The sequence below is a fragment of the Archocentrus centrarchus genome, chromosome 13 (assembly GCF_007364275.1).
Source record: "Archocentrus centrarchus isolate MPI-CPG fArcCen1 chromosome 13, fArcCen1, whole genome shotgun sequence".
NCBI classification, from domain to species: Eukaryota; Metazoa; Chordata; class Actinopteri; order Cichliformes; family Cichlidae; genus Archocentrus; species Archocentrus centrarchus.
Window position 1 is genome coordinate 18,571,246 of NC_044358.1, and position 10,183 is coordinate 18,581,428.

The 10,183-nt window shown below is 43.4% G+C and overlaps 1 pseudogene; it reads left to right on the forward strand.

Moving 5' to 3' along the window:
* The first annotated feature begins 341 nt into the window (after positions 1-341).
* LOC115790407 (odorant receptor 131-2-like) lies at positions 342-7,623 on the forward strand (annotated as a pseudogene).
* The last annotated feature ends 2,560 nt before the right edge of the window (positions 7,624-10,183 follow it).

The window sequence follows — 10,183 nt, forward strand, 5'->3', positions numbered from 1 at the left end:
CAGTTCTTTCAGATCTGTAATGTAGAGTCTCTCGAGTACGCCATCTAACAACTATTTAAAGGCATCGAGGGGAATGGGTGTTAAGGGAAGTCAACAACACAGCAGAGCAAAAGTTCATGTGCTATTGTTGTTCTTGGATGCTGTTACCTTTAAATTAATGATGCGCAGTCATCTCTCAGAAAACTGCATGGAGCTCAGCAGAAGACATTTGACTCTGGAAAACAATGGAAGGTTTCTCCACTGGACTTGATTTTGAGTTTGGTTTTTAGAAGAAAACCTTATATTTAATCATGGCACTCTGATTGACTCTTAGAAGTGTTTCAAACACGTGTGTGTTTTCTATGGCAGGTAACAATTCAGTGAATGATGGTTTTTTGCTGCAACCATTGACTCCCCGGAACATTATTGTGCAGATCCTGGTCATAATTTTTCTTAGCATCAACATGTTGCTCATTTTCACCATTTTTAAAAAGGAATGCTTTCACACATCTGCACGCTATATCTTATTTTCTGTAACATTATTGTCAGACAGCTTTTTGTTATTGATGTCTGATATCCTGCTTATCATGATCTTTTTTGAATTTGCATTGCAAGTTTGGTTGTGTACAACTATCTTTGTTTTTGTGCTCCTTTACTTAAATGTCACACCAGTTACTCTGACAGCAATGACTCTGGAGCGCTATGTGGCCATTTGTATGCCTCTGCGTCACAGACAGCTGTGCTCCACACGCAGCACTGTGTACTGTATCCTGATCATTCACGGCCTCAGCTCTGGTCCCTGCATTGTTATTATTTCCATGTTCTTAGCTTCAGCGTCTCTTGGTTTCTACAAACAATATATGATATGCAATGCGGATTTGTTTATTCTTTACAGATGGCACGATCATGTTCGCTCAGCTGTGAATCAATTTTATTTCTTGATCATGGGCATCACTATTGTTTTCGCATATATTGAAATAATGAAAGTGGCCAAAGCTGCATCAGGAGAAAATAAGAAGTCGACACATAAAGGACTCAGAACAGTGGTTCTTCATGCTTTTCAGCTGCTCCTCTGTCTCATTCAGCTGTGGACCCCGTTCATAGAAACTGCTGTCCTTCAGATTGATTTTAATTTATTAATGAATGTCAGATTCTTTAACTATATATCATTTAATATTGCTCCAAGGTGTCTGAGTCCTCTCATCTATGGCCTCAGGGATGAAAATTTTTTTCTTGAACTGAAAAATCTTATGCCTACTTCATCCTGTTCAAAAATAATCATAACTTGACAAGTTATGCTTTCATCACACCATACAGGGAAAAACTGGTGGTGTATGTAAGAGCAAGTTTGATCATAATGAAATGTAGATAACCATTAACTTTACATTATTGGAGCAAATAATTTGTGGTAACTTGCTTTTCTATTTGTCATTTCCTTCTGTCTGTTCAGTCACACATCATTTTTCAGATACAAGTTACACATAAGTTCAAATTGTGAAAAATAAAATTAAAAATATAGTTTATCTTATTTGACATCATTTACTGTAGAGTATCTGTGCATTTTATGCAAGAAAAAGTTGATTCCTGATAAAAGGGAGTTCACTTGCTCAAAATTAATTGTTGACTTTCTGTAATGTTACAGTTTGATGTCTGTTGTTCTGAACTGGTGCAATATACATGAAACTTAAATGAAACTTGATAGGATCGAGTATTTTCAAGATGACAAGTCCTAAACATGTCAGTGAAATCAAGGATTATATAATAGGGAAACAAACACAGACATACAACATATATAAATATAAATTTCACTTAATTATTTTTATGTGAATGGTGAGAAACACTAGAATAATTTAAACCTTGAGGTTCTTTCACATTTAAATTTAAATTTTTATTTATATAGTGCCAAATCACAACAAACAGTTGCCTCAAGGCGCTTCCGCTTCCGGCGCCGCGCGAGCAGGCAGCCAGTTTCAGCAGCTCCGCACTCATTTCGTGTTTTTTCTCATTTTGTTTAGTATTAGATGTGTTTTTGTGTTTCTGTATCTTCTGCTCTTTTTCCCCATGATGGAGCAGACTTTTTTCTGGAAAACTTTGTTTTTGATTTTTACCCTTTTTATGGTGTTTATGTTTGGAGACTGCGAGAGTGGCCACACTCCTATTGTTTACTCTCGGGACCAGCTGTTCTCCATCGGGAGCTCCGCTGTGCCTACTCCTGCTGAACGACTCGATATTCCCCGCGAACTGAGAAGGAAGAGACGCGGGAGACGTGCGGGCATAGGTCGTCGTTGCCAGAGGAGAAGGTACAGGCCCGTCATCCCGTCCATCATCATGGGAAACGTGAGATCTCTTCCCAACAAAGTGGACGAGCTGGCGGCGCTAACGCGACATCAAAGGAGCTACCGGGAGAGCAGCCTCATGTGCCTGACGGAGACGTGGCTAACCGAGCTAACCCCGGACTCACACATAAACATGGACGGCTTTCATTTGATCCGTGCCGACAGAACCAAGGAGAGTGGTAAGAAGAGGGGCGGGGGTCTGGCTGTGTTTGTGAACGATAGATGGTGCAACTCCAGACATCTAACCATCAAAGAGACGCTCTGCAGTAAGGACATTGAACTGCTCGCTGTTAGCTTGAGGCCGTACTATCTTCCTCGGGAGTTTTCACATGTTATTGTGATAACTGTGTATGTGCCGCCCTCTGCTAACGCTGCTGCAGCCTGCGATGTCCTCCATGCTACTACCAGCAGACTCCAAACACAGCACCCACAGGCCCTCTTTCTGATCTCAGGGGACTTTAACCACGTCTCCCTGTCCTCCACTCTCCCCACCTTCACCCAGTATGTCACCTGCCACACCAGGAATACCAACACACTGGATCTACTGTATGCCAACATCAAGGAGGCATACAGCTCATCACCTCTGCCTCCCCTGGGGGGCTCAGATCACAACCTGGTTCATCTCCAGCCTGTGTACAAACCCTTGGTACACAGAGAACCAGTTGTGACACACACAGTGAAGAAATGGTCTGAGGAGACTGAAGAAGCTCTGAGAGACTGCTTTAGCTCCACTGTGTGGGAAGAGCTTTGTGCCCCTCATGGGGAGGACATCGACAGCATCACGGACTGCATCACTGAGTACATAAATTTCTGCGTGGAAAACACTGTGCCCACCAGGAGGGTACGGTGTTTTTCAAACAACAAACCCTGGATCAACTCCGAAATAAAGGCTCTCCTGAAGGAGAAGAAGAGAGCCTTTAGATCAGGAAATAAGGAGGAGCTGAGAGCCGTGCAGAAGGATCTGAGAAGGAAAATCAGGGATGGAAAAAACATCTACAGGAAGAAGATGGAGGACCAGCTACAGCAGAGCAACATCAGTGGGGTTTGGAGGAGTTTGAACTCAATTTCAGGCCACAAACCAAGCCCTAGGATTGTGGGAAACTTAGAGTGGGTTAACAACCTGAACCAGTTCTTTAACAGGTTTGACCAGCCACCCACCCCTCCCCCAGCCCAGTCCCCCCTGCTGTCAGCCCCACCATCTTTAATGACTGCCAACCTTTCTTCTTCTTGGGACCTCACACCTCTCAGCTCTCAGCCATCACCCACCCCCTTCACTTCTGAGGACTCCATCTCACAACCCCCACCCCCCACCTCCATCTTGTCCCTCTCAACTCATCATGTGAGGAAGGAGCTACGTAAGATCAAGGTGCGAAAGGCTGCTGGTCCAGACGGCATCAGCTCCAGGCTCCTGAGGTGCTGCGCAGATCAGCTGTGTGGCATCATGGGATACATGTTCAACCTGAGCTTGAAGCTGGGGAAAGTACCACAACTGTGGAAGACCTCCTGTGTGGTACCGGTACCAAAGACCAAACATCCAAAGGATCTTAGCAGCTACAGGCCGGTAGCCCTGAAGACCCTCGAGAGGCTGGTCCTCAACCATCTACGCCTCATGGTGTCGTCTTCGTTGGACCCGCTGCAGTTCGCCTACCGGCCTGGCATCGGGGTGGATGACGCCATCATCTACCTCCTGCACCGAGCTCTGACCCACCTGGAGAAGCCTGGAAGCACTGTGAGGATCATGTTCTTTGATTTCTCCAGTGCTTTTAACACCATCCAGCCAGGACTTCTGAGAGACAAGCTGGAACTGTCAGGAGTGGACCACCACATCTCCGAGTGGATACTGGACTACCTCACTGACCGCCCACAGTATGTGAGGACACAGGGCTGTGTCTCTGACAGGCTGGTCTGCAGTACGGGGGCCCCACAGGGAACTGTGCTGGCACCGTTCCTCTTCACCCTCTACACTGCAGACTTCTCCATCAACTCCCCACGCTGCCATCTGCAGAAGTTCTCTGACGACTCTGCCATAGTTGGCCTCATCACAGGTGAGGATGACTCAGAGTACAGACAGTGGACTCAGGACTTTGTGGACTGGTGCCAGCGGAACCACCTCCTGATCAACGCCGCTAAAACCAAGGAGCTGGTGGTGGATTTCCGCAGGCGCAGACCCACCACACGGACACCGGTGAACATCCAGGGAGTGGACATTGAGATAGTGGACTCTTATAAGTACCTGGGTGTTCACCTAAACAATAAACTGGACTGGACTCATAACACTGATGCGCTCTACAGGAAGGGTCAGAGCAGACTCTACCTGCTGAGAAGGCTGAGGTCTTTTGGAGTGCAGGGGACACTCCTGAAGACCTTCTATGACTCTGTGGTGGCATCAGCCATCTTCTATGCAGCAGTATGTTGGAGCAGCAGCTTATCTACAGCTGAGAGGAAGAAGATAGACAAGCTCATCAGGAAAGCCAGCTCTGTCCTAGGATGTCCTCTCGACTCAGTGCAGGTGGTGGGAGACAGAAGGACTCTGACCAAAATAACATCACTGATGGACAAGGTCTCCCATCCCATGCATGAAACTGTTGCTGAGCTGGAGAGCTCCTTCAGTGACAGACTGCTGCATCCTAAATGCACAAAGGAGCGTTACCGCAGATCCTTCCTCCCAGCAGCTGTAAGACTTTATAACCATCACTGCTCCCAACAAAAACCACAATAGCCTACACAATGTAGGATAATATATAATATACTGTAAATAGTCCGGCCTGTTAAGGTTCAACACACAGGCACATCATGTACATTGTATATAGTGTTATTATTAGTAGTATTAAGGTTAATATTGTTTGTTGATTTTATATATATTTATATTCTTTTCTTAGTGTGAATTATTATATTTTTACTTATATTTATAATAACTGCGGCTGCTGTTACACCCAAATTTCCCCTCTGTGGGACAATAAAGGCTGTTTCTTCTTCTTCTTCTTCTTCTTTATATTGTAAGGTTAAAAACCCTACAGTAATTACAGAGAAAACCAGGCTCAGGGAGGGGCAGTCATCTGCTGAAACTGAGAGACAGGACAAATGACATGCTGTGGAAGAGAGACAGAGATTAATAATAACTAATGATTAAATGCAGAGTGGGGTATAAACAGAGTGAAAAGAGGTAAATGAAAAGAAACACCAGTAGCTAGCCAAGACCCCTGTAGTCTGTGCGGACCATGGTAGCTTAGCTGCCGTTAGCTCCCCCCCAGCAGATCCCAAGCAGCAGGGGAAGCAGGCCGGCTGGGTGACTGTTAGGAGGAAGCGTAAGCCTAAACAGAAGCACCTGGTACACCACCAACCCATTCATGACTGTTTTTCTCCACTCGGTGACACACCCGCTGAGGAACAAACTCTGGTTATTGGCGACTCTGTTTTGAGAAACGTGAAACTAGTGACACCAGCGACCATAGTCAAATGTCTTCCAGGGGCCAGAGCAGGCGACATTCATGGAAATTTGAAACTGGTGGCTAAGGCTAAACATAGATTTGGTAAGATCATAATTGACATTGGCAGTAATGACACCCGGTTACGCCAATCGGAAGTCACTAAAATTAATATTGAATCGGTGTGTAACTTTGCAAAAACAATGTCGGACTCTGTAGTTTTCTCTGGGCCCCTCCCCAATCAGACCAGGAGCGACATGTTTAGCCGCATGTTCTCCTTGAATCGTTGGCTGTTTGAGTGGTGTCCAAAAAAAACAACATGGGCTTCATAGATAATTGGCAAAGTTTCTGGGGAAACCCTGGTCTTGTTCGCTCTCCTTTCTAGAAATCTGGCCAACTTTATTGGCTCAACTAAAACCTGACTGCCCAGGGCTGAGACCAGGAAGCAGAGTTGCAGTCTTACACGCCTCTCTGCAGCTTCTCTCCTCCTGCGATCCCACCAAAACTCCATTCCAATAGAGATGGTACCTGCTCCTAGACCACCAAAAAACAAAGCTAAAATCAGCAAAAAACTATTTAAGTGTAAAAATTAAACATTAAGTCTCTCTTTTCCAAGTCCCTGTTAGTAAATGATTTAATAATTGATCAACATATTGATTTATTCTGCCTTATAGAAACCTGGTTACTGCAGGATTAATATGTTATTTTAAATGAATCAACATCCCTGAGTCACACTTACTGTGAGAATGCTTGAAGCACAGGTCGAGGAGGAGGTGCCGCAATCTTTAATTCCAGCTTAGTAATTAATCAAAGTTTTAATCCTTTTGAAAGCGTGACTCTTAGTCTTGTCCACCTGACTTGGAAAATTTGAAAACCTTTTTTATTTGTTATTATCTATCGTCCACCTGGTCCTTACTCAGAGTTTCTGTCTGATTTCTCAGACTTTTTATCTGATTTAGTGCTCAGTTCAGATAAAATAATTATAGTGGGTGATTTTAACATCCATGTAGATGCTGAAAATGACAGCCTCAACACTGCATTTAATCTATTATTAGATTCAATTGGCTTATCTCAAAATGTAAAGGAGCCCACCCACCACTTTAATCATACTCTGGATCTTGTCCTGACATATGGCATAGAAACTGAAGAGCCCCCTCCTGTCTGATCATTTCTTAATAACTTGAAGACTTTTAGACTTTAGTCCTGATGTTTTGCCTGCTCTGTCTGGGCCTGGAAATCTTTGGACTGAAAGAGATCCTGTGGCTTATAACCCCACAAATGAATTAAGAGAGGACATGATTTACACGGTGCCTATCTTGTGTAACAAATGGTTAACTGGTCAAATACAAAACGGTAGTCACCTCCAAGCTGCAGAGACAAATTTCTGATTAATTGCCTTGGCCTTTGGACTCTTTACATGAACTTGTAAGAAACTTTCTAGTAAACACAGTGCACCTCAGTCCCCCAGCTTCCATTCCCTCAAAAACTGTTGCTCCTGTCAAGGCCTCCTCAGTGCTGGAGCACCCTGCATACATTTCTGTTCCTTGGGTGAGGGTGTGCCAAGCTCAACCCATCCCTGCACCAGCTCTGGATTGGCCTGTCTCTGCACTCGTTACTGTGCCTCAGGGGTGGTCGGCTAAGACCCCTCCTGGACGTTAACTTCAGGAGTCAGCAATGAGCCTTAATGAACAGCCTTCAGCATCTCGGGCCGCACTACAGCCCACATTGTCTCTGCCTGCACCACAGGCTTCTACGCCACAGCTACCGGCACCTTGGCCAGACTCTCCACCTTCACCACCACTAGAATCACCCAAGCAATCCCCAGAGCAGCCCCAGCCATGCAAGGAGACTGCTGTGAACCCTACACATCTGTATACATCTGAGCGAGTGGGTCCCACTCAGTCTGAGTGTCCAGAGCCTGAGCCTTCAGTGGGTCCTGCTCAGTCCAAACATCCAGAGCCCAAACTTGGACTGTTGGCATCACTACCAGCTAATGGTGAAAGATGCCAAACGGGAGCACTTGTCTAGCATCATTCTGCGTAACTGTCACAAGCCTCGTGTATTATTTAATATTATTGATAATGTTTTAAACACCCGTCAGTGTACTGGCATTGAGCCTTCACCTGAGACTTGTGAGAAATTCTGCAATTTTTTTGTGGATAAGGTGAACGGTGTTAGGGCTCATATATTATTCCCAGCTTTTGACCCCTCAGTCTCCGCTCATCGCTCTACTGCTTTGTACCAGTTTGAGCCTGTCACTCTGTCTTCCTTATGTGAGACTGTTGGTCACCTGAAGCCCTCAGGCTCTCCGACTGACGCTATCCCACCTCGACTTTTTAAGGAGGTTATTTCTGTCCTAGGCCCACTTGTCCTGGCTCTCATTAATAGTAGCCTGTCTACTGGCGTGGTTCCTAAAGTTTTTAAATGTGCAACAATTCAACCACTGACCAAAAAAACCTGGTCTTGATCCCTTTGTTTTATCCAGTTATAGGCCCATTTCTAAGCTTCCTTTTCTGTCTAAAATCCTAGAGAAAGTTGTTTTTAGCCAATTGAAAACCTTCCTAGATGACAATAATATCCTTGAGGTCTTTCAATCTGGTTTTAAACCTCTTCATAGTACTGAATCTGCATTGCTGAGGGTTTTTAATGATATCCTCTTAGCTACAGATGCAGGAGACTTTGTGGTTTTACTTCTCTTAGATTTGACAGCCGCCTTTGACACTGTGGATCATAGTATTTAAATTTCTCGTTTAGAGCAGTATGTGGGTTTCCAAGGCACTGTCTTAGAGTGGCTGATAGGTCCTTTTATGTTAACCTAGGCGATTTTAGATCATCCCCTACTCCTTTGTCGTGTGGGGTGCCACAGGGTTCGATACTTGGACCTCTGTTGTTTTCTTGATATCTACTCCCCCTCGGCTCCATCCTTAGAAAGCATAAAATTGCTTTCCATTGCTATGCGGATGATACACAGATTTATATGCCCCTAAATCGCAAGGAAGCCAACTCTGTACAGATTTTAATTAAGTGTCTTGATGAAATTAAATCTTGGATGGCTCTAAACTTTCTGAATTTTAATGACAAAAAGACGGAGGTGATTGTTTTTGGCCCTAGTACCATTGGTGGATAATTGTCTTGTCATGTTGCGATAATGTGATAATGGACCTGGGTCCATTATCACAATAAGTAAAGCCGTCTGTCACAAATTTGGGTTTTATGATGGATGAGAGTTTTAAGTTGGAGGACCAGATCAGTGCAGTGGTGAGATCTAGTTTCTTTCATTTGAGGCAGCTGGCGAAGATAAAAAATATTTTATCAAAACAACACTTTGAAGTAGTGATCCATGCCTTTATCACAACTAGGCTGGATTATTGCAACGCATTGAATGTTGGTGTTAGCCAGTCTTCCCTATCTCGTCTACAGCTGGTTCAAAATGCTGCTGCGTGGCTCTTGAATTTATTTATAACTGTCAGATACTTTAACTATATCTTATTTAGTATTGCTCCAAGGTGTCTGAGTCCTCTCATCTATGGCCTCAGGGATGAAGCATTTTTTCTTGCACTGAAAAATCTTATGCTTACTCCATCCTGTTCAAAATAAGAATAACTTGACAAGTTACTTCAGAAATATTAATGCTTCACATTTCATCAACCCATACAGGGAATAACTGGTGGTATATGCAAGAATAGCACTAATTATAATGAAATGCAAATAACCATTAACTTTACATTATTAGAGCAAATAATTTTAATTCTAAAGCTTGCTTTTCAATATGTCGTGCTTTGCTTCTGTCTGTTCAGTCACAACACTTCATGTTACATGTGAGTTACAAATGAGTTTAAAATGTGAAAAATAAAATTAGAATAAATTTTAAGTGTTAGTTTATCTTATTTGCCACTATTTACTGTAGATCATCTGTGCAAGTTGTGCAAAAGAAAGTTTATTGTTGATTAAGGAGAGTTCCCCTGCTCAAATGAAATGTTGATTTTCTTTAATGTTGCAGTTTTATGTCTGTTGTTCTGAATTAATGCAATATACATGAAATGTATTTGCAACATGACAAGACCTAAACATGTCATTGAAATCAAGGAAAGTGTGATAGAGTAACAAACACACAACATATATAAAACAACAAATGCTGCTGCACTGAAGTACAGAAACATTTTATTTTGAAAACCATTTTTATTACAGTAAAACATATTGTAATCCACTGATGGATGGACATCCTCTGAAACCCATTCTTTTGTATCACTTGCACTGCACAATAACGGTTTCCAGATATGCTGCAGTTAAAGTTCAGCACAGTTGGACTTTAACTGCAGCACAGCGTGATGTACATCTGCATTCATTTGCTTGAAGAACATTAATGGCTGCAAAAATTGATGTAGTGGCAACTGGCTCAACACAAATTTTTAGCCCTTTGCTCACTATAGTGGTCAGCACAGC